Source organism: Aotus nancymaae, unplaced genomic scaffold (assembly GCF_030222135.1).
Source record: "Aotus nancymaae isolate 86718 unplaced genomic scaffold, 86718_ANA_hifiasm-v0.15.2.pri h1tg000040l, whole genome shotgun sequence".
In the NCBI taxonomy this organism is placed as follows: Eukaryota; Metazoa; Chordata; class Mammalia; order Primates; family Aotidae; genus Aotus; species Aotus nancymaae.
The window spans coordinates 51,276,483-51,303,562 of NW_026988454.1; the positions used below are offsets into that span (position 1 = coordinate 51,276,483).

General features: G+C 35.4%; 1 protein-coding gene across 2 annotated transcripts in view; it reads right to left on the bottom strand.

Moving 5' to 3' along the window:
- NT5DC1 (5'-nucleotidase domain containing 1) overlaps window positions 1-27,080 on the bottom strand; it is a 162,588-nt gene that overhangs the window by 70,846 nt on the left and 64,662 nt on the right. The gene's annotated exons all lie outside the window — the stretch shown is intronic.

Consider the following 27,080-nt stretch of genomic DNA (forward strand, 5'->3'; position numbering starts at 1 on the left):
TAAACAAATGGTCAACAAACGCGACAAAATGCTCAACATCACTAGTGATCAGGGAAATGCAAACCAAAACCATAATGCCATACAATTTTACTTCTGCAAGAATGGCCATAATCAAAAAATAAAAACATAATAGATGTTGGCATGGATGTAGTGAAAAGGGAACACTTTTCCACTGCTGGTGGGTATGTAAACTAGTACAACAACTATGGAAAACAGTGTGAAGATTCCTTAAAAAATTAAAAGTAGATCTACCATTTGACCCAGCAGTCCCACTCCTGGGTATCAACCCAGAGGAAAAAAAAGTCATTTTACGAAAAAGAAACTTAAATACACATATTTATAGCAACACAATTCACAACTGCAAAAAATTTGGAACCAGGTCAAATGTCCATCAGTCAAAGAGTGGATAAAGAAAATGTGATACACATACACACACACACACACACACACACCCATGGAATACTACTCAGCCATAAAAAGGAATGAAATAATGGCATTTGCAGGAACCTGGATGGAACTGGAGACCATTATTCAATGTGAAGTAACTCAGGAATGGAAAACCAAACATTGTATGTTCTCACTCATAAGTAGCATCTAAGCTATGAGGATACACTGGACTTGGGGACTCAGAGGAAAGGGTGGGAGCAGGTGAGGGATAAAAGACTATACACTGGATATAGTGTACACTGCTTGGGTGATACGTGCACCAAAATCTCAGATATTACTACTAAAGAAGTTATTCATGTAACCAACATCAACTGTTGCCCAAAAACCTATTGAAATAGAAAAACGAATAAATAAAATAAAATTTTGGTTGGAATTGCACTGAATTTATATAATTAATTTGAAGAGATGGCATCTTTAAAATATTGCCTTCCACCAGGAACATAATATAGCTTCCATTTATTTAGGTCTTCATTTATTTCTCTCAATCTTGTACACTTTTACACTTTTTTTGCACAGAAAGCTTGCAATGGGTTTTAATTTATCCCTAGGTACTTGTATTTTGTAATACTATTGCAAATGGCATTTATTTAAAATTTAGTTTTCAATTGATTGTGTTGGGATCTGGATATACAACTGATTTTTACGTAATGAAAAAAAGTGGTGACAATAAGCCTCCTTGTTTTATTCTCAGTGTAAAAGGAAATACTTTAGCCAAAAGCATGAAGCTTTGGAGATATCCTATAATGAGATTAAAGAAGTTCTTTTCTGTTCCTGGTTTCCTAAGACTTTTATTATGAATAGATGCTGGGTTTTATTTATTGAGTTTTTCTGCATCCACTGAAATAATCATAGATTATTTGTTAATATCATAAATGAAACTGATATTCCAATGTTATTTAGTGTTGTAACTTTTTATGTGTCTGAATTTGCTAATATTTCTGTAACATACTTTTGTATCTATATTACAGTGTATTCTTATTATAGTAATTTACCTAATGTTTACTATATTTATTTATCTGATATTCTTAAGTTTATTACTAGTTTTTCATTCTTAGGGAATTTTTCAGACACATGTAACAGTAGAGAGGCCAGTATAACAAACTGCTATGCTCATCACTTGACTTCAATAATTATTAATCTTTTCATCTATGTATCTCTCCTGTACCTCTGTTAGGTTGTCTTAAATTCAAGATACCATATAATTTCATCCCAAAATACTTCAGTATGTATATCTAAATGATAAGAATTCTTATTAAGCTACACGACATGTAACAATAATTCTTTACTATCATCATATACTAGTCAGTGTTGAAAATGTCACCAGCATCTACAAACTAGTTATCAAACAACTAAAATAGTTATTAAACAACTTAAAATACAGGACTCACAAATTGCATTTGGTTGATAAGTCACCTAAATGCCCTTTAACCTATCTCCATCATTCTTTTTTCTTTCCATTTATTCACTGATGAAACTGGGTGGTTTTCCCCATAGAACTTCCCACATTCTGGATTCTGCTTATTGCCTTTCTACAATGTCAACTAACCTGGTACTCTAGATCCTATCAATTAATACAATCTGGGTTTAATATTTTGGCAAGACAGTTTTATAGAGAATGTTTGTATTTCTTATTGCATCACATCAGGAGGCACAAAATGCCTGAATATTTCTGTTTTTTGTGGTAAGATTGATCAATAAGTTCAGGTGTTATCAGCCTTCTACATTCATTAAGTTTCATCTAGTTTTAGCAGCCATTGATAATCACTGCCTAGATCCATTATTTCATTAGGGACTATAAAGTGTGACGTATCATTGTATCATCCCCTTTCATCTTTTTTAAGCTGGAATTCTTCTATAAAGAGAAAGTGTCCTGCATCAACTAGTTACCTTGATTTAGAATTTGTAAAAGAGAAATAAGATAATTATTTCACTCTTTCCTTTTATGATTTTCAGAGTTGGTTCTCTTGCATCCTCTAACTATGACAAATGAGACATAACACACTTTCAAGAAAATGTTTAAAATAAAATGAACCTTTTATTTATATACTATCTCTATAATTAAAATAATATATGCCCTTAATAATAATTTAAAATAAAAATGTAAACACTTATCCTTCGTAAACACTTATTCTTTAAAGGATAAGTGTTTATATTTTTATTTTAAATTATTATTAAGGGCATACATTATTTTAATTATAGAGATAGTATTGAGGGAGTAAATTCCTCTCAATTAGATCATTATAAATTCAACACAGTTATACAGCACATCATGGAATTTTGCAATAAAAAACCAAGATTTAATTGTAATAATAAACTTCTTGGTATTTTATGCAGCTGGAACTAAAATCATCCACACTATCTACACTGTTCTGAAATTCTAATAAATGTGAACTTGCTTTAGAGGGATCACTGGCTAATATATCCTTTAGGATGAGAGCGACTTTCATATGATATCAAGAATCTTGCTAGCATTTATGTTTTATTCTTACACCTTTCCAAAAGAAATAAGATTACTCTAAGTTATCCTCAGTATGTCTAAACCAAACCAGGACATCAAAGATAGGTGTGTGTCTCAATCAAACCAGAATCTTACAATTTATCGACTTCATCACTGAAGCTGATTTAGATTCCTATCATCAAAGTGCCAAATGCTTGTTCAAAATCTTTTACTCTTTTTGATAACCTTGGGAATGATGAAAACAATTTAATATCAGTAGGTTAATTTTTAAAAAGGTCTTTGTGGTTTTGATTTGCATTTCCCTGATCATTAGTGATGTTGAGCATTTTTTTATCTGCTTGTTGGCCATTTGTACATCTTCTTTAGAGAATTGTCTATTCAGGTCCTTAGCCCACATTTTGATGGGATTGTTTATTTTTTCCTGCTAATATTTTTTGAGTTCCTTGTAGAGTCTAGATATTAGTCCTTTATCAGATATATGACAAGAAATGAATGCTAAAACCACAATTCTTTGAAGAAAGTTATTAACATGTAAAGAATAAAAACGTACATCCTCCTGCTATGATGCAGTTTTCAGAATTCTTCATTTTAATGTAATATTAATAAAATGAGGAGTATTTTCTATTAACAGTGAAACACACTGGAAGAATATCTACTATGTGTTATTTAATATTTTTAAGCTAGAATTCTTCTATAAAGAGAAACAAATAAATTGGTATCCCTACCCTTACAATAACACTTCCTGAAGTATCAATACTTCTGCTAAATAAATAAGAAAAAACAAGATGAACATATCTAATTTTACAATTTTTCAATTTACTTTGACTATTTTAGGGCCAAGAAATTGCTATTTGTATAACCATAAAAATGAGGATACAATAATCTTTTCTTTCTACTGTTCACTGTCTTTGTGCTTTCAGACCCATAAGGAAAGAAAAATTAAAGGGATGGAAATGCATATTGAATAAAATAAATTTTGCTTAAATTAAGAAGATTCTTATAAGACAAACACAGAAATAGCAAATTTACTGAGGGTTGGGGCTTTTTCTGGTTCTCACCTAAGTCAATTAGTCCATGGGTTCCCTTCCCCTACTGAAATGCTCACATTTGGGGGGAGCATCAATCAAGAGGTTTTATTATTACATGGAAAGTGCTCTGTATTTCCGGAAGTACAATAAAATTTTGGACTATTCAGTAAAACTGCCTTTACCAAAACTATAGTTCTTTTCACTGAGTCTGAAAAAGTTAATCCTTCAGAGTAAAAGGTGGGAACGCTTGGTAATTTGGCTTTCACATACCAGCTCATACTAGTTATGGCTGCTTTAACAACAAATGACTGGAAGTAGGTTAGTTTTCTGCTTCAGTGCAGGAATCTCTTTTAAGAAACTGGCCCAGGTTTTGACCACTCAATTTTAGGATTCTTGTATCTGACCATAAAACATAGAGATGTTTACAGATTCTTTCTATCCCCTTTATCAATCAAGAAAAGCTGACTTCAAGTTAAAGAATTCAGAAAGATGTCCTAGGGCCTATGGTTATACCACCCTGAATGCGCCCGATCTCACCTGATCTCAGAAGTGAAGCAGGGTTGGGCCTGGTTAGTAGTTAGATGGGAGAAAGTTACCCTAGGTATGATATTCAGCTCATTATAAAATGAAGGGTTTCAAGCAAATTAACTTTCACTTAGATGACATAAATTTAGACCCAGTCCTACTAGTACACACGTACACACACACACACACACACATTTTCTTCTATGTAAAATTTATAAAAACTAGATATATGCGGTAAAAACATTCCACTAAGTAAACTCCTTGATGCTGTAGTGAAAGGTAGTGGTATTTTTATACTGACCATGAAACTAACCTCCAATCTCTAAGGCGTTAAGTGTATTCTAGCAAAAGCACAGCAAAAGGTCCACTTCCTTTCCAACCTCCCTGCCCTTCCAGCAGGCATTTCAGAGCTGTAATCTAAAGTTTATCAGTAGAAAATAAATAAATGGGATGCTTTAATGCCCTTTCACATGGTTATGCTTTAGAATGTCGGAAACATTTTAGAATATTTTATTTAATTACTTAGATTGTTTAGTAATAAAACCAAGATAGCTGATGGTATTTTGATATATTTTTATCTCTTATTTTGATGACTTTTTCAATAAATTCCTTTAATTAAAAAGCATAAGAACACTGGAAAACACAGGGCTTGAATGCAATTGTTAATATTTTACTTCTAAATATATTTTATTCTGTAATTTTATTTACCTAAGCTCTATTTTAAATTTAACACTGTGGCTCACATTTAATAGAAAATTTATATCATTAAAGAGAAGAAAGCTCATGAATACATTTTTACCCATTTTACAATGAAACAGATGGAAGCCATTTGTAATAGGTGAGTTTCAATCACAAAAATAATAAAGTCTAGATTTTATAGTGAAGGCTGCCTTTGGATATATTCTATCCAGTTTTTTTCTTTAAAGTTTATGATGGCCATGAATAAAAACGCAATTAATTGAAAAGTATGTCATGAATGTTATAAATAATCAAGGGAAATAGCAAAGAAACATAAAGAGACTAAACTTAATCATTTGAATTGAGAATTTGTTGGAAATGAAAAGCTCATGTAACAAAAGACTTAATTTTTAGTCTTATGCATCAATTCACTCTATGAGACACTAGTGAGTATTATATTGAAACCAGTCCACATATTATAACAGAAACTATACTATAAATCAAAACTTCAAATTTTAGTTGTAGTTCTCTGGGCATTTTGTAAGCATATATGTGCCCTAGTATTCAACTCAGTAAGATAAAGAATAATTAAAATTATATCTAAAGTTCTTATAAACTTTCAAAAATTACATGGGGCAAGGAAAGGGCCCCTTTCACATCTTGGATCAGATGCTGCCCTTGGAGAAGTGAGAAGACTACAGAACAGTCAGTCAGGCAAGAATAAAATAGACTTTGGATGTATCTGTCCCTCTAGGGGGAACAACAAATCCTCTACCCCACGGAGCTTCGGTGCTACCTGTTTCTTCAGACTCTTCATGCTAATGAAACAAAAGACTTAAGCAGCTGGAGGAAGGGCAGAAAGTCCCACAGGGCACCATAAAGGACAATATGTGGTTGGGAGAAAGGTGGAAGAAAAACTCAATCATGGGCACAAGACTGCTTTGGGCCTAAGATTCTATACCAATACCAAATAGATGGCACTGTGTTTGATATCTTTCATCATTTTTAAGAAAATTCCTACTGTTGTAAGATGGGCAGAAAACTTCTGCTAATAATTGCAAGTAAAGGCAGCATTCAGCTGTCATAGGGAGGAGAACCAGTAATGCAGGAAAAGTCCCCAAGATCCAGTTGTACCTGTTTTCTCTAAGGCTGAGACTGTGCCAGAACAGAGAACTACACCCTGCCTCCAGTGCCAACAAAAGCAAAGTACAGAGTGCTAAGCAACAGCAGTCTTCTGCTAGGGGAAGAGAAAGAGTGTGGAGCTATATCCTCTCTGTGGTACATGCATGCAGAAACAGCTGAAAGATTAGCTGGAGCAGTAATCCTGAGGAAAACTTAGCCAGAAGAGCATCCCTAAGCACTAGGCAAACACACTGTAGCACTAGAAGAATTTGAAGTCTATGGTGGTCTGCCATAGGTAGCAAAACCAAAATCCAGCTCAGCTCCTGACTAGACTGATTTAACTTCACAAAATAACAGCCTAGTAGGAGAGGCAAGTCCATTTTGAAGTGTAAATACTGCTTGCCTCAGTGCCTAATGTTCACACAATGTCCAGCATTCAATCAAAAATTATAAATCTCATACACAAAACGAACAAGAATTTCTCAAGCAACCTACTGCTAAGAGACAAAGTTAATCAACAGACACAGACTCACAGATGATTCATATATTGAACCTGTCAGACAGGAACTTAAACATGATTAAAATTAAAGTGTTAAAAGACCTAGTGAAAAGGATAAACAACATAAATAAGTAGATTGGATACTTCAGTAGATAAAGGAAAACTATGGAAATATTAAAAGTTTTAAAAGACAGTATCAGAGATGAAGAAGGTTACTTTGGTGTGCTCATCAGCTTCTGACATAACTAAGGAAATATCAGTGAATTTGAACAGTAGTCAATAGAATTTACCTAAACTGAAATACAAGGAGAAAAAAATCATGTCGGGGGAGAAAGATCAGAATATCCACAAAGTGTAAGACATTATCAAATGGTCCAACATACTTATAACTGGAGTCCTAGAGAAAGAGGAGAGACAATGGAGTAGAAGAAATATTTGAAGAGATAATGACCAGTAATTTTCCAAAAAAAAGGACATTAAACACAGATCCAATAAGTTCAGTGAGAAGATACTCCCCCCACCTCAAAATCTAGCACATCATGGTCAAACTGTTAAAAAGCAAATATAAAGAGAAAATCATGAAGGTTACTAGAGAGAAAAAATGTGAGTAATATGAAATAACTGCTTTTCTAAAACTAACCTATAGTGTCAGAAATAAGATCATTAGCTTTCCTGGGTGGGAGGTAGAGATGGGGAGGACTGCCTCTAAAAGAAAATGAAGACACTTTCTGGAAATGCTCTGTATCCTGATTGGAATGGCAATTACACAAATGTATAATGTGCCAGAATGCATCAAACTATATACAAAATATACACATTTTATTGTATGTAAGTTATAGCTCAAGAAAATTAAATTTCTCAAGTTAATAAGCCTAATTCCTAAATTTTGAAAACAATGAGTAGATAATCTTGTTCATGGAAATATTCTACATCCCTTATGAATGATTATCATGGTTATTCAAATGTCTAATCATTAAGAAAAGGTGACAAAATTGTTTATTATAAAACATTATTTTTAGATATATATTTAACACTACAAGAAACCCTTGCTATCCTAAAATGGCTTATATAGTGTTTGCAGGGAACTATTAATAATCCTATTAGGGGAGGCAGCACCAAGATGGACAAGAGGCAACACCGAAACCAGAATGCAGCTCCCAGCAAATGAGACACAGAGGGCTAGAGGACTTCACAATTCAAGTGAGATGCTGGGTTCATTTCAGGGGGACTGTAAGGACTCTGAAAATAGCCCAGGGAAGGAGCCAAAGAAGGGCGAAAGGTGCCTGGGTGGGGCGAATCAAGACAGGGTGGGGCATCCTGACTTGGACTATGCAATCGGTTTGGAGGGTTGGAGGACTTCGCCCCCTTGGTGCTCCGATTCGGCTCCTGTGCTTACTTCATACCTCCTGCAACCCACCATCCACGACAGCCCTGCCAGACTAAGGGGTGCCGTGGGTTGATGCAAATCTGAATGACGGCTCCCTCTGCAAATTGTTGTTGGCTGGACCTGTGTGGAAGTTAGGACTAATGCCAGTGGGAGGGAACAACCTGTCCCACAGAAAGAGGCAGAGTTGAAAGCAGGGAAACAGGTCATAAGGCCTGGCAGGCCCCACCCCCCACAAAACTCAAACTGAAATCTGTGAGACAGAGAGCTTGGCAGTGAATACACCAGTTTGACCCCAACCAGGAAGATCGAGCTCAGGGAAGGAGAGACACCACTGGGAAGGTGGGGCTAATTTCACTAGCAAACAAACCCTGGGGAAGACTACCCCATCCAGCAACCTGACTGAGTCCGAGGCAGCCCAGCAGCACCTCTACAGGCCAAAAAAGATATAGCTTCAACTGCAACAGAAAGGAGGTCCACTCAGAGATTTCTCCCAGAAATCACCAACTTCAAAGATCAAAGGGAGATAAATCCACGAACATGGGAAAAAACCAGCGCAAAAAGGATGAAACCTTCAAACACCAGACCACCTCTTCCTCTCCAAGGGATCACAACTCCTCACCATCAAGGGAATGAAACAAGAAAGAAAATGAGTTTGATGAATTGACAGAAGCAGGCTTCAGAAGGTGTATAATAACAAACTTCTCTGAGTTAGAAGACCATGTCCTAACCCAATGCAAAGAAACTAAGAACCTTGAAAAATGGTTAGACGAAATACAAACTAGAAGAACCCGCTTAGAGAAGAACATAAATGACTTGATGGAGCTGAAAAACAGCACGAGAACGTCGCGAGGCATACACAAGTTTCAACAGCTGAATTGATCAAGCAGAAGAAAAGATATAAGAGATAGAAGATCATATCAATGAAATAAAATGAGAACGCAAGATTAGAGAAAAAAGAGTGAAAAGAAACGAATAAAACCTCCAAGAATTATGGTATTATGTGAAAAGACCTAAACTATGCTTGATCGGCATACCTGAATGTGACGGAGAATGAATCCAAGTTGGAAAACACTCTTCAGGACATTATCCAAGAGAACTTCCCCAACCTAACAAGGCAGGCCAACATTCAAATCCAGGAAATACAGAGAACACCACAAAGATATTCCACAAGAAGAGCAACCCCAAGGTACATAATTGTCAGATTCAGGGTTGAAATGAAGGAAAAAATCCTAAGGGCAGCTAGAAAGAAAGGTCTAGTCACCCACAAAGGAAACACCATTAGACTCACAGCAGATCTCTTGGCAGAAACTCTACAAGCTAGAAGGGAGTGGGGGGCCAATATTCAACATCCTTAAAGAAAAGAACTTTCAACCCAGAATTTCATATCCAGCCAAACTAAGCTTCATAAGTGAAGGAGAAATAAAATCCTTTATGGACAAGCAATTGCTGAGAGACTTCATTGCTACAAGACCTGCCTTACAAGAGTTCCTGAAGGAAGAACTAAACATGGAAAGGAACAACCAGTACCAGTCACTGCAAAAACATAATAAATGGTAAAGAACAACAATGCAATGAAGAAACCACGTCAACTAATGAATGGGCAAAATGGTCAGCCAGTAACAAAATGGTAGGATCAAATTCAAATATAGCAATATTGCGTTGAATGTCAATGGCCTAAATGCCCCAATCAAAAGACACAAACTGGCAAACTGGATAAAAAGTCAAGACCCAATAGTATACTGTATTCAGGAGACCCATCTCATGTGCAAAGACTCACACAGACTCAAAATAAAGGATGGAAAAAGATTTACCAAGCAAATGGAGACCAAAAAAAGCACGGGTAGCAATTCTGATAAAATGGACTTTAAACCAACAAATATCAAAAGAGACAAAGAAGGGCATTACATAATGGTAAAAGGATCAATGCAACAAAAAGAGCTAACTGTCCTAAATATATATGCACCCAGTGCAGGAGCACCCAGATAGATAAAGCAAATTCTTAACGGCCTACAAAGAGACTTAGACTCCTGCACAATAATAGTGGGAGACTAACACTCCACTGACAATACCGGACAGATCAATGAGACAGAAAGTCAACAAGGATATCCAGGACTTGAATGCAGATCTGGACCAAGCCAACCTAAGAGACATTTACAGAACACCCCACTCCAAATCCACAGAATACACATTCTTCTCAGCATAACATCACACTTACTCTAAAACTGACCACATAATTGGAAGTAAATCAGTCCTCAGCAAATGCAAAACGGAAATCATAACAAATAGTCTCTTAGACCATAGCATAATCAAATTAGAACTAAGGACTGAGAAAAGCACTCAAAACTGCACAATCACATGGAAACTGAACAACTTGCTTCTGAATGAACAAAGGATAAACAATGAAATGAAGGCAGAAATAAAATGTTCTTCAAAACCAACGAGAATGAAGACATAATGTATCAGATCCCATGGGACACATTTAAAGCAGTGTCCAGAGGGAAATTTATAGCAATAAATGTCCACGTGAGAAACAAGGAAAGATCTAAAATTGACACCTTACTGTCAAAATTGAAAGAACTAGAGGAGCAAGATCAAAAAAACTCAAAAGCAAGCAGAAGACAGGAAATAACTAAGAACATAACAGAACTGAAGGAGATAGAGATACAGAAAACCCTTCAAAAAATCAATAAATCCAGGAGCTGGTTTTTTGAAAAGATCAACAAAATAGACAGACCACTAGCTAGCCTAATAAAAAAGAAAAAGAAGATCAAATAGGTGCAATAAAAAATTATAAAGGGGAGATGACCACTGATTCCTTGGAAATACAAACTACCATCAGACATTACTACAAACAACTCTATGCACATAAACCAGTAAATCTGGAAGAAATGGATAAATTCCTGGACACTTGCACACTCCCAAGACTAAGCCAGGAAGAAGTCGAAACCCTGAATAGACCAATAACAAGGTCTGAAGTCGAGGCAACAATTAATAGCCTACCAACCAAAAAAAGTCCAGGTCCAGACGGGCTCAGAGCCGAATTCTCCCAGACGTACAAAGAGGAGCTAGTACCATTCCTGTTGAAACTATACCAAACAATACAAAAAGAGGGAATCCTCCCTAATTCTTTCTGTAAGACCAATATCATCCTGATATGAAAACCTGGCAGAGGCACAACTAAAAAAGAAAACTACAGGCCAATATCCATAATGAACATTGATGCAAAAATCTTCAATAAAATACTGGCAAACTGAATTCAACAGCACATCAAAAAGCTTATCCACCACGATCAAGTAGCTTCATCTTGGGGATACAAGGCTGGTTCAACATACTCAAGTCTATAAATGTAATCCACCACATAAACAAATCCAAAGACAAAAACCACTTGATTATCTCAATAGATGCAGAGGAGGCCTTTGACAAAATTCAACAGGGCTTTATGCTAAACACTCTCAATAAACTAGGTATTGATAGAATGTATCTCAAAATAATAAAAGCTATTTATGACAAAACCACAGCGAATATCATACTAAATGGGGAAAAACTAGAAGCATTCCCTTTAAAAACTGGCACTAGACAAGGATGCCCTCTCTCACCACTTCTATTCAATATAGTATTGGAACTTCTAGCCAGAGCAATTAGGCAAGAAAAAGAAATAAAGGGCATTCAATTAGGAAAAGAAGAAGTCAAATTGTCCCTATTTGCAGATGACATGATCGTACATTCAGAAGACCCCATTGTCTCAGCCTAAAACCTCCTTAGACTGATAAGCAACTTCGGCAAAGTCTCAGGATACATAATCAATGTACAAAAATCACAAGCATTCCTATACACCAACAACAGTCAAGCAGAGAGCCAAATCATGAACGAACTCCCATTTACAATTGCTACAAAGAGAATAACATATCTAGGAATACAACTAACAAAGGATGTAAAAGATCTCTTCAAGGAGAACTACAAACCACTGTTCAAGGAAATAAGAGAGGACACAAACAGATGGAGAAACATTCCATGCTCATGGTTAGGAAGAATCAGTATTGTGAAAATGTCCATACTGCCCAAAGTAATTTATAGATTCAATGCTATCCCCATTAAGCCACCATTGACCTTCTTCACTGAACTGGAAAAAAACACTTTAAACTTCATATGGAACCAAAAGAGAGCCCACATAGCCAAGACAATCCTAAGCAAAAAGAACAAGGCTGAAGGCATCATGCTACCTGACTTCAAACTACACTACAAGACTACAGTAATCAAAACAGCATGGTACTGGTACCAAAACAGACATATAGACCAATCAAACAGAAAAGCAGCCTCAGAAACAATGCCACACATCTACAACCATCTGATCTTTGACAAACCAGACAAAAACAATTAATGAGGAAAGGATTCCCTGTTTAATAAATGGTGTTGGAAAAACTGGCTACTCATATGCAGGAAGCTGAAACTGGACCCCTTCCTTACACCTTATACAAAAATTAACTCCAGATGGATTAAAGATTTAAACATAAGAACTAATACCATAAAATCCTAGAAGAAAACCTAGGCAACACCATTCAGGACATAGGCACAGGCAAGGGCTTCATGACTAAAACACCAAAAGCAATGGCAATAAAAGCCAAAATAGACAAATGGGATCTAATTAAACTTAAGAGCTTCTGCACAACAAAAGAAATAATCATTAGAGTGTACCGGCAACCAACAGAATGGGAAAAAATTTTTGCAATCTACCCATCTGACAAAGGACTAATATCCAGAATCTACAAAGAACTAAAGCAGATTTACAAGAAAAAAACAAACAAAGTCATTCAAAAGTGGGCAAGGATATGAACAGACATTTTTCAAAAGAAGACAAATATGCAGCCAACAAACTTACGAAAAAATGCTTATCATCATTGGTCATTGGAGAAATGCAAATCAAAACCACATTGAGATACCATCTTATGCCAGTTAGAATGTTGATCATTAAAAAATCTGGAGACAACAGATGCTGGAGAGGATGTGGAGAAAAAGGAACACTTTTACACTGTTGGTGGGAGTGTAAATTAGTTCCACCATTATGGAAGATAGTGTGGCAATTCCTCAAGGACCTAGAAATAGAAATTCCATTTGACCCAGCAATCCCATTACTGGGTATATACCCAAAGGATTATAAATCACTCTATTACAAAGACACATGCACATGTATGTTTGTTGTGGCACTGTTTACAATAGCAAAGACCTGGAACCAACCCAAATGCCCATCAATGATAGACTGTACAAAGAAAATGTGGCACACATACACCATGGAATACTATGCAGCCATAAAAAATGACGAGTTTGTGTCCTTTGTAGAGACATGGATAAATCTAGAAACCATCATTCACAACAAACTGACAAAAGAACACAAAACAAAATACCACATGTTTTCACTCATAGGCAGGTGATGAACAATGAGAACACCTGGGCACAGGGAAGGGAACAATACTCTAAGGGCTAGATGAGGGGGTGGAGGGGAGGATCAGCGAGGGGTGGGCAGGGAGGATGGGGAGGGATAACACTGGGAAAAATGCATGATGTAGGTGATGGCGGGTGGCGGGGGGGTGGGGGGATGGAGACAGCAAACCACCATGGCATGTATGTACCTATGCAATAATTCTGCAGGATGCAGAATGTGCACATGTACTGCAGAACCCAAAATACAATAAAAATAAATAAATAAATAAATAATAATCTTATTAGGTTGAATTAGCCATGCTTTATGGTTCCAGCAGGTTGCAGCATAAGTAGTACAGTTGGAGACTGAGTCCTTCAAAATGGAGTATGATGAAAGCAAAATACATATTCAAAAAAAGTTACAAGAGCTAGGAAGGGGAGCAAAACAAGTACCTGTATAAAAATCCAAGATGTCTTTAAAAAATCTTATTGTAAATAGTAAAGGGAAAATGCCTGAATTCTCTAGTCTACCTAATCTTCCTACAAGTTGTTCTTTCATTACTTTTATCATGAAGCAAAACAAGAATAGGAAATACTGTATTAACTTAACATTGGCACTCTAAATTTTATATTCAGTGGTGAAAAATACATTTAATCTAGTCATGAGCATAATTTAAGTTGGTTATTTCATTAAAAATGCATATCATCTTTTCCTTCAGAATCGAAGGAAATAATTAATACTACTGAACAGACCTATTAGTAGGGTCAAAACAGTATGTCTATGATGTTTCTTACAAAAGATTTCCAAATAAGTATATTTTTTTCCAATTCAGGCAGGAGAATTTAACACCTACCCCCCTCCCTGGAGAGTGGGCTGAACTTAGTGACTAGCTTTCAAAAAACAGAGTATGGAAAGGGGAATAACAGTAACTTTACAGTACAGAAACATGGCAAATGCTATGTTGGTCAGGTAATCAAGGTTAATACTAGCAGTGATGTCATGTTGACAGCACGTACCCGTGACATGATGTGATACAACCAGTTCTTCACCTCTATGAAGTGAACCCACAACTGCAGTCTAGTCATGGAAAACCATCAGATAAAACCCAAATGGAGGGACATATTTTATGAAATACATGGCTAGTACTCCAAGACTGTCAAGGTTGTGGGAAATTTTAAAAGAGTGAGAAATTGTCATGGACCAGAAAAGACTAATTGAATGTGATGACTAAATGCAATGTGGTATCCTGGATGCGCTTCTCAGACAGGAAAAGGACATTAGTGAAAAAAACTGGTAGAATCCAAATGAAGTCTGGTGGTTAGTTGACAGCAATGTGCCAATGTTGGTTTATTAGATTTGACAAAGGTACCATGATAATGTAAGATGTGAACATCAGGGTGATATTCAGGATCTCCATACTGTCTTTATCATTTTTCTATACATTTAGGGGTTATTCCAAAACAAAGTGTACAAGACAACTAAAAATATAAATAAATAAATAAATTACAAAAATAATCTGTTCAGGAAAAGAGGAGCCCAAGGAGATTTTCTGAGCTGGGTCTGATGTTTACCACAGTCCACATCTCCTCATACCCTAAGGAGCATACTCACCCTCACACAGCTTTCCTGTTGCCATTGCTCAGCTGGAACCCTCTGCATGAAGTGAATGAAGTTCTCTAAAAAGACTGACAGGCTGCCTAACTCTCTCATTATATCATTGGAAGATTCTGTTCTGTTGTCCAAAAATCACACAGCTGGAAGGAACCTTCAGTGTTTTCCCACCCCAGATGGGAGAAGGCATCTCAACTTCAGATTGTTAAAGAATAAATGTTCTTATTTCTTATTTTTAAATCATATTTTTCTAAGTTTTAAATTTTGAAGCCCTTAAAAATAAAACGTGGAGGGCCTCCATGTGTATTTCAAGTGAGTGGTAAGGAGTAGCCACTGACACAGTTATAGTTTACACTTCAGATGAACACTGTCAGGGGCTGTGGTTTAGACATATACAATGTTTTCAGCTATCTTTTTTTATGAGACAGAGTCTCACTCTGTCACCCAGGCTGGAGTGCAGTGGCACAACCTTGGCTCACCACAACCTCTGGCTCCCGAGTTCAAGCAATTCTCCTGCCTCAGCCTCCCGAGTAGCTGGGATTACAGGCGACTGCCACTGCGCCCGGCTAATTTTTGTATTTTTAGTAGAGACGGGGTTTCACCATCTTGGCCGGGCTGGTCTCAAACTCCTGACCTTGTGATCCATTTGCCTTGGTCTCTCAAAGTGCTGGGGTTACAGGCGTGAGCCACCGCACTCAGCCAGCTATCATTTTTAGTAGAGTGTATTTAATTTATCCCCAGAAGGTATTGTTGATAAGACAGCTCAAGAATCACAAATTTTGAACTTTAAAAGGTTATGGAAGAACATAAAAATGACAATTCCACAGGTTCATTCCAAAATAATGATATCTGTGAACTGCATTCCTTTTATCAAATTTCTATGTAAAAAAATTATGATATCTGAATATAGAAATATAATTTTATCCTAATCAATTATCCACACCTGCAAAAAGAATCCTGAAACATCTTATCTTATCTCATCATTTGGAAACCAATTAAGAAAAAGGAGAGTAGATTTTGCTAAAGGTCAGATTTCAGGAATTCCAAACATTCAGACATGAAAACAGTTTGGGCTATTTTTGATGCCTGAGTACATAAAGAAATATAATAAATATTTTAAAATTCCTCAGTAAATATTTTCTTCTTATGTAAATAAATAATACATGTTATCTGCTATATAGAGAAAATGTAAACATTTTCCTTACAAAATATAAATGTTACTAAGGTTATACTAAAATGAACTTGATAATCCAATCTTTAATAATATACTTTTCAAATATAATCTTAAAACCACTTACTACACACAATATAAAAAGGAAAAAATAATTTTCAATCTTTCTATGAAGAAATCATGAGATTGTATCACTTAGGAAAGGGTTCACAATTTTACAATAACAAATTAGGAAATGCTCAACTACTTTAGTCATCTTGATTTACAGACGGAAAAAAAACTGAAACCCAAGATGTGTGGATGAAAGTGATAGTGTTTTCTCTTCCCTCCTCATAATCTTTCTACAACTTATATAATTTTTCTTTTAAGATGTGGCAGCTTTCATACAGTTGGCTATCCATCAACAAAATTCTAACCACTAAGCAAAGTAGGTCAGAAAACTCTCTCACTCTTGGATTTAAACTTCCCTATGTATAGAAACCAAATTTAAAGACAACTCTTTAAGCACCTCTTTAACATCAAAACACTAAACTTACAAATTGTACATTCATGCAAATGGTTGTATCAAGGCTTCTCTCTGTACCCCAATTGCTCATCACAGGCCCACTGTTCTTACCATGGGAGAAAATCTTAAGAACTCAGCATTCTGGAATAATCTTTAAATTCAAAAGTAGAATAAAACAGCAGAGATAAGTATAGGGGATACCGAAAAGAGAATTCAGCCAAGTCAAATATAGAATAAACTGTTCTCCTGCTTTTCCTACCTAAACCACATTATTGCCCTATTCCAAGTCCCCTCCAAAAGCTAGGCTCTCAAGTTATATGACATTATGGTTGAAACAAGTATTTTGTAAGTACAAGTCTGAAATCTGATTATTATTATAATAATCATCTTTACCACCACTAACACTTGCTCAGACTGACTTGTTTCATAAAGTATATTCCAAATTCTGACAAACAGATTATAAATGATCTTTTAGAACAGTGTGTATTTGTAATTCCTGGTCTCAAAATCCTTGCACAAAAGAATGCTTTCCTAGCCAAAGTGAAAACCACATATTTATTTGATTTTATAATGTGTATTCTTCATAAAATAATAATCTTAGCAATTAACAAATAAGTTAAATGATTAAAACATTAAAATATGTAAAAGGTAGTGGTGACAATCATATTAATGGGTCATTTAACCTTACATTTATTCAACAATCATTTATGGAACACCTACTATAGATCAAATACTATGCCAGGGATTTAAAAAAACAAAGATGACTTCTAAGGATATTATAGGGCAGTAAAAACAGGCGGATGTGTGAATCATCAAGTCCAATGAAGAGAAGTGGTAAGGTGGAACAGATAAAATGAGACCACAGAGGAGGAATGGGCGGGCCAATTACAGAATCATGTTTGACAGGCTAAATGTCAGAAAAAGCCTTAAGGGAGGAGGTGACCTTAAGTTGCAGTTTGAACATAAGTCGGCTCTGACAGATAATGAGGATAGGCTGCATAGCAGGTAGCAGTGAGAAGTGCAAGATCTAAGGTGATCAACTGAAGGTACTATGAAGTATTTTCAGTTTGATTTCATAGGTACTTCATAGTACTAGCAAGCAAGTAACAAGCAGCAAGCAGTTTGCTAAGGCTGAATTTGGGGGTAGGGAAGTACAGCAACAGCCAGGGCTATGCATACTATGCTAAGAAATATGGCTCTATCCAGAAACAATTTTTAATAGTTTCTGAACATAGACCCTATTTAGAATTTAAAGGTGACACAAACAAACAAACCCAATAGCTAAGGTACACTGATTACTTACTATGAGTCAGGTACTTTACATGTATTTCTGATTTAATTTTATATTCAGCAACAACCCTAAAATAGGAACTATTACTATGAGAAAATGGTGGCTATGAACCTGGTACTTTCCCTGTTGGAATAAAAAAATGGTGGCTAGATAATCTGCCCACAACACACAAACTGCATGGCAGAATAGACTTCAAATTTAGTTTAACTTAAGTCTGTACTCTATGAACCCTTTCTTTGAATTAAAACAAAAGTATATACATATGCACCACAATTTTCTTCTTAATCAGGTCACACTCCTCAATCACTGGTAAATACAGGAGATAATTTCCTTTCATTCTGTATCATCCCCTAGCTACTAATCCCTTTGTCTCTCCACTTCACAGCAAAACCAAGAGTGTTCATATAAAGACAGTGGCCATACCCACTTCCTCATTTCCCCTCTTCCTTCCAAAGTACTCTTCCTACTGAAGAAAAGAGGAATTGGCTATGGACAATGTCATTTATGGCTCCATATTGCTAATCCCATGGCCAATTAACTGTCCTTATATTACTCAATGGCTCAACAGGTGACTAATTCTTTTTGTTCTGTGAAACCCCTCTCCTCTATTTCTGTTGTTTTTCCTTTTGACCTTATCTACCCTTCTTCTCAACTCCTCTTCTGCCGTAAGAAACTATAAATGCTGGACTATCACTTGCTCAATCTGAGTTTTTCTTCCTTTCATAGTGTTAAATACCATCTATACAAACTTTTAATCAATAGATTTTTATTGATAATTCCCTGAACTCCAAATATCTGTCCAATTGTCCACACATCTCCTCTAGGACATCACACAGGTTATTTCAAACCCAAAAGGTCCAAAATAGAACTCCTCATTCCTCATGTTTTATCCATTTCTTAAAATTTCTAAATAAAAAATAAAGTTTAGCATATAGGAGGTACTACAGGCTACCATATAGCTAAACAGGTCATGCAATGCTGCATATAGTTGATCAGTATGCAAAATGAACAGCATAAATCCTTAAAAACCTTGTTAAGATATACATTTTAGCTACCATATAGTCTTTCATATAGAATTTATGGCGCCTATCATATGATATTCTGGCTAATCACTACGTTATTGAACTTACATAAGTGGAAATAAAATAAGCATAGACACAAAATATTTCAACAGTCATAAACTGGAAACTATAACATGTTTTCATTTAATGTTGTGGAAACTGATCTGCTTCTGATAGTGGAGAACTATGCTATTTGAACAAACTATGCTATTGAGGATAACAATAAAAGTTAAACAAACTTAAAAAAAATATATCTGCTCAACAGCACTGAAGAACCAAAAAGTCAATGAAGATTTAAGAGGTCAAGTTAAGGAAAACAGAAACCCAGAAAGCTGAGCCTGGAATCTGGGGCTTCTGCCTGGAATTAGCAGTAACATCAATTTCAAGAAAAGTACAGGAGAGCCGAAAAAGCTTCAATCCTCAAGAGGCTTCGAGGACAAAAACTGGAGGTCAGTGCTTGCCAAGGTTAGGTAGAGGCTAATAACTCTCCATGGTTTATTAGAGGTTAATGAACTCTCCATGTTGACTCAAAAGGCTACACTATTAAGTGTGAACCAGATATAATACAGCTGTCAATGGTCTGAAGCACAACTTCACATCACCTCAGTCTCTGAAAATTGATGACAGGTGATCCAGGAGTGCTAGAGCCCTAGCTGCCTGCCAGAAGCAAACATAGTTCTCTCTGTAGAAAGTTATCCTAAACCTCAACATTTTTCTCTGCAGAAAAGTACTCTCTGTAGAAAGTATTCCAGACCTTAACATTTTTCTATAAAATTTTAAAAATAGAATAGCTGATATAAATAAAAAATTATCAGATACTCAAGGAGACAATATAATATAAAAACAAAACAAACAAAAAAAGGGGAAAAAGAGATGACAGAAGCAGATCCCTAAGTTCTTATGGCATGAAGACAGACTGAACCACATCCACAGCAGCTCCTATGACATGAAGATAGACTTGAAAACTATAAATAATAAATTCAAGGACCTATGTTAACTGAAGATTTGATAAGCCCTCCAATGGAATGTTGCCTTCCTGTTATGAATTAAAAAATTGAAAAAAAAAAAAAGACACTAAAGTACATCATAAATCAAAGATGAAAAACCAAAGACAAAGAGAAATCAGACTGTAGTCTTAGTAAAACAGATTATCCTTTAAAAAACAATTATACTAATAACTGAATTTTCAACATAAACAATAGAAACTAGACTATAGTGCAGAAAATAACCATTAACCAAGAAAGCCATTGAAAATTTTTTTTAAGAATGAAGGTGAAATAAAAACATTTTCAGAAAACAAACACCCAATACACAGATATGATTGGTTAGCTCAAATGTTACACTTCATTTGAGCTAACCAATCATATCTATTCATAACATCTTGAGAGCTATGCAAGGTAATTATCCAACAAAGGCCATGGGCATTGACTTTTGTAGGAAAGTTCTACTTCCCAAGTCACTGAGCCGAAATATTGCCTATAAACAATTCAAATAAATTAAAAACTAATGGAGGGTAAAAGGGTAAGAAAAGAAGGAAGTAAAGAATACCTGTCTAATTATATAACATTGAAATTTTATCAAATGAAATCAGTACAATTAATTGATGTCAAAATGCTATACATTTTTGCCTTAGAAAGTTCTATTTTAACTAATTTTACTAATGCTTTTTAAGTACAAAGTATATCACTTATATTTATGCATTTGGCTGCACATATACAAATCATCAGTGATAAAAGATAATTCTAAGGATGTCACATGCTCTGAATAGTCTTAATTGTGATTTAATTTTCTTGGAAGCAAAAATTTCTCAACCATCTTTTAAGTCCTATAGTAGGCCTAATATGCGACTCTGTACACAGTAGCCTCCTCAGAACAATTAATATAGACAAGAAAGGCAATATACTTCATTGGCTCAATTCCTTGGCTCAATTCTGAATAAGAAAAAATTATTCTCATTTCAAGGTCAGATTCCACACATTTCCGAATTTCAGTCCTTTTGCCTTTAAATAGAAATCACTATGATGAAGTTTATATCAGGTAATCATTTTTATCTTTTACATAATTTAAGTAGCTACTAGATATAAGATGGAAGGTCTCTGAAAATTTGGTAGAAATTTCTCATGGATTTAGATAAAAACTGAATGACTTTTGAAATATCCTATTGACTTGGTTTTAAGAGCTTTTTTTTTTATATATCAGTATGTAGAAAAGGATGTCAACAGTGAAAACCTTGAGGGAAATATCTGGGAAAGTGGGTAAATGGAGATGGATCCCAGGAGTTTCTCACTCTCTGATGGGTCAACACTCAGCCTCTAGAAATTCACCATAATTACGAGTCAAATATCCACTATTCCCAATACCATTTATGGAAGACAAAATCCTTCTTCCATTGTAATTTCTTAGCACCTTTGTTGATCAGTTGGTCCATTCCTTAATGTTTTTAATTAGAACTGAATACTCAACAGCTATGTATCAAAATTATTGGTTAGGAGGAATCTGGATGGCCAACTAGGGATTTTGGATGTCAATTATTCTCAGAGAGAATAACAAAGACATAGGTAAATGGTCATGATCTGAATGAAAAGCTTAGGGAAGACAGCCAGGATCTGCTGGAGACCCCACTGGTTGATGTGTTGTTGCAGAAAAGGAAAGCAGCAAGAGTCCAGCAGAGACTGATTCCTAAGAACCTCTGAATCCTGCCTAAAGGGTAGGTTGAGGTGCTTCTCTTCTCCCTTCAACCCTGGAATAAGCTGCTGACTGCCAAACTGTCAGGGAGCCTTTCTACCCTCATGGCCCCAGGCAATGCTGTCAGTGGGATCTAGAATCTTCCTGGGGATACAGCACAGGTGGCTAGCTTGTGCAGGTATGCCTTTACTCCCCTCAAGCCTGAGCTAAGAGGGCAGACACCATACTGGTTGTGCATTCATTGTGGGCTGCTACCCTGCATGGGGAATCTCAGCCTCTAAGTTGCTGCATCACTAGCACCCTGCAAACATAGCCCAGAACCTGCTCTGGCTTGACAATCATAGGGGATCAGCAGCCCTGGGGAGCTGTGGGATTTCTAGAGATCTAGCCCTAAGCACAGGCTGCCCTTAGAAGCAGGAGAAGTGCAGCCTACTAAGAACTCCCTTGGGACAAAAAAAAATGAAGGTACGAACTGATCACTGGATGGGGTGGCACTGGTGGTTGGCAGCAGATGTAGAGGGGGGTCATCTCCTGTTCCTTCAGTCCACTGTTGTGGACGTAGGGGAGGCATTTTTTGAATTAACCCAGTCAGACAAAAACAGAAAAAATAATTTTAACAAATCAACAAATCTTTTGTGAAATACAGGACTATGTAAAGTCACCAAATCTACAATTTATAGGTATTCCTGAAAAAGAAGAAGAAAAAGTAAGCAATTTGGAAAGCACATTGGTGGAAAGAATTCAGGAAAATTTCCCTGATCTTGTTAGAGATATAGATATCCATATATAAGAAATACAGAACACCTGTGAGATATGATATAAGGTGAACATCACCAAGGCATATAGTCATCAGACTATCCTAGGTCAATGCTAAAGAAAAAAATCTTAAAGGCAGCTAGAAAAAAGGATCAAATCACCAATAAAGGAAATCCCATCAGACTAACGGCAGATTTCTTAGCAGAAACTGACAAGACAAAAGAGATAGGAATCTAGTTTTAGACTTCTTAAAGAAAAATAATGCCAGCCAAGAAATTTTATATCTTGTTAAACTAAGCTTCATAAATGAAGCAGAAATAAAGTCTTTCCCAAACAAACAAATGCTGAGGAACTCTGTCACCACTAGACCAGTACACCAAAACTGCTAAAGGGAAACAAAAGGATGATACTTGCTACCACAAAAGCACATGTAAGTACCGAGTTCACACATCCTACAAAACAATTACATAATTGAAACTATAAAGCAACTAGCTAACAATACTAGGACAGGAACAAAACCTCACATATGCATATTAACCTTGAACATAAATCTTTAAAAGATATAGATTAGCAAATTGGGTAAGAAAACAAGACTCAACCAACTGCTGCCTAAAAGAGACCCACATAATGTATAAAGACATACACAGGCTCAAAGTAAAGCGGTGGAGAAAGATATATCATGCAAATGGGGAACAAAAAAAGACTAGGAGTTGCGATTCTTATGTCAGATAAAATAGACTTTAAACCAACAAGAGTAAAAAAAGACAAAGAAGGGTATTATATAATGATAAAGACTTCAATGCAACAAGAAAATTTAACTATCCAAAATATATACATGTCCAACATCAGAGCACCCAGATTTATAAAAGAAGTACTATTACATCTAAGAAAAGAAAATAAAAAGCCATACAATAATAGTGGGAGACTTCAACATCCCATAGAAAACACCAAACAGTTCACTGAGGGAGAAAACTAACAAAGAAACTTGACTTAACAAAGAAACTTGATCCATTGGACTCTGCCAAATGGATCTAATAGACATCTATAGAACATTCCACCCAACAACCAAAGAATATATATTTTTCTTATCTGTGCATGGAACTTTCTCTAAAATTGACAATATGCTGGCCACAAAGCACATTTTAATAGATTTTTAAAAATCAACATTATATCAAGTATCTTCTCAGACTACAGCAGAATAAAATCAGAAATGAATACCAAAAGGAACTCTCAAAACAACATAGGTACATGGAAACTAAACAACGTGCTCTTGAATGACTTTAACAAAATTAAGGCAGAAATTAAAAAAAAAAAAAAGGGAAACAAATGGATACAGAGACACAACATACCAAAACTTTTAGGATATAGCAAAAGTAGTGTTAAGAGGAAAGTTCATAGCACTAAATTCATAAATAAAAAAGATAAAAAGATATCAAATTAACAATCTAATGATGTATCAAACTATAAAAACAAGAACAAACCAAACTCAAAGCTAGCAGAAGAAAAGAAATAAAGATTAGAGCAGAACTAAATGCAATTGAGACTAAACTATCACAGGGATCAACAACGCAAAAAGGTGGTTCTTTAGGAAGATAAACAAAATTGATAGACTACTAACTAAATTAAACAAGAAAAAAAAGAGAGGATTCAAATAAGCACAATCAGAAATGATAAAGGTAACATTAAAATTGATATCATAGAAACAGATAAGATCATCAGAAACTACTACAAACATCTCTATGTACACGAACTAGAGAACTTAGAGAAAACAAATAAATTTCCAGAAACATACAACCCCCCAGACCAAACCAAGAGAAAATTAAAATCCTGAGATCTATCAACCAAAACAAACAAACAACAACAACAACAAACCCAGGATCAGAGGATTAACAGCTGAATTCTACTATATGTACAAAGAGCTGTTATCAATCTTACTAACAAAAATATTTTTTTTTAAATTGAGGAGGAGGAATTCCTCCCAAACTCATTCCATGAAACTAGTATCACCCTGATAACAAGTTCTGGGGCAAGGATAACAAACAAAAAAGAAAACTATGGACCAATATCCCTGATGAACATAGATGCAAAAGTCGTCAACAAAATACTAGCAAACTGAATCCAACAGTACATCAAAAAGATAATTCATCACAACTAAGTAAGTTTTATTCTAGGAACACACAGATGGTTCAACATAAGCAAAGCAATAAATGTGATTCAGCACATAAACAAAATTTAAAAAAAAATCACATGATCATCTCAATATGCAGAAAAAACATTGAATAAAATCCAACATCTCTTCATGATAAAAATTCTAAATAAACCATGCATTAAAAGAACATACTTCAAAATATTAAGAACCATATTTGACAAACCACAGCCAACATCATACTTAACAGGCAAAAGTTGAAAGAATTTCCTCTAAGAACTGGAACAAGACAAGGATGCCCACTTTTACCACTCCTATTCAACATAGTAATGGAAGTTCTAGCCAGAGCAATCAGGCAGAAGAAAGAAATAAAAGGCATCCAAATTGGAAAAGTAGAAGTCAAATTATCTCTGTTCACTGAGGACATATCTTATTCTTAGAAAACCCTAATTCCTCGAAAAGACTCCTGGACCTGATTAACAACTTTGTTAAAGTTTCAGGACACAAAATTAACACACCATAATCAGTTGCATTTCTATACACCAACAATGGTCAAGCAGAAAACCAAATAAAAAACTCAATCCCATTTACAATAGCCACACAGAAACATAAACTACCTGGCAATACATTTAAGAAGGTGAAAGACCTTTACAAAGGAGAATTATAAAACATTGAAACTGTAGAAGACACACACAAATGAAAAAACATACCACGCTCATGGACAGGAAGAGTCAATGTCACTAAAATGACTAAACTGCTCAAAACAATCTAGAAAGTAAATGCAATTCTGATCAAATTACCAATGTCATATTTCACAGAATTAGAAAAAAAACAATTATAAAATTCATATGGAACCATAAAGAGCCTAAATAGCCAAAGCAATCCTAAGCAAAAAGAACAAAGCTGCAAGCATTACATAACATGACTTCAAACTATACTATACGTCTAATATAACCAAAACAGCATGGTACTGGTAGATCAATGGAGCAGAATAGAGAACTCAGAAACCAAGCCACACACCTACAAACAACTGATTTTCAACAAAGTCAACAAAAATAAGCAATGGGGAAAGGATACCCTATTCAACAAATAGTGCTGGGAAAGCTAGCTATCCACATACAGAAGAATAAAGCTGGACCCCTACTTCTTACCATATATAAAAATTAACTGAAGATAGATTAAAAGCTTAACTGTAAGACCTCAAACTATAAATATTATACTAAAGAAAATCTAGGGAAAACTCTTCTGGACATTGGCCTAGGCAAAGAATTTATGACTAAGATCACCACAACAAATGAAACAAAACTAAAAGTTGACAAATGGGACTTAATTAAACTAAAGAGTTTCTGCACAGGAAAAGAAATAATTAACAGAGCAAACAGACAATCTACAGAATGGGAGAAAATATTTGCAAACCATACATCTGACAAAGGACTAATATCTAGAATCCGTAAAGAAGTTAAACAAATCAACAAGAAAAAAACAAATAATTCCATTAAAAAGTAGGCAAAGGGATATGAACAGACACTTCTCAAAATAAGACATACAAGTGACCAACAAACATTTGCAAAATGGTCAACATCACTAGTCATTAGAGAAATGCAAATTAAAAACCACAGTGAGATGCCATCTCATACCAATCAGAATAACTATTATGAAGAAGCCAACAGATAACAGATGTTAGACAGGATGTGGAGAAAAGGAAATGCATATACACTGTTGGTGGAAGTATAAATTAGTTTATGAACATTTCTCAAATAACTAAAATTAGAAGTACTCTTTGATCCAGCAATCCCACCACTATGTATATACATAAAGGAAAAGAAATCATTTTATGAAAAAGATACCTGTACTATGTTTATTGAGCACTATTCACAATAGCAAAGTCATGGAATTGACCTAAGTGTCCATCAAAAGTTGATTGAAAAAAAAATGTGGTATATATACACCATGGAATACTACATGGCCATAAAAAGTAATGAAACCGTGTCCTTTGCAACAACACGAATGGAGCTAGAAGCCATTATCCTAAGTGATATAAAGCCAAATGTCACATGTTCTCACTTATAAGTAAACATGGACACAAAGATGGAAATAACAGATACTGGAATCCAAAAGGTGGGGGCTGGGGAGAAGCACATGTTGAAAAATTACCTACTTGGTACAATGTTCAATATTTGGGTAATAAGTTCATTAAAAGCCCCAAAGTCACAATTATGCATTATAACCATGTTAACAAACCTGCTCATATACCTTCTGAATCTAACAGAAAAGGGGAAAAAGATGACATCAGT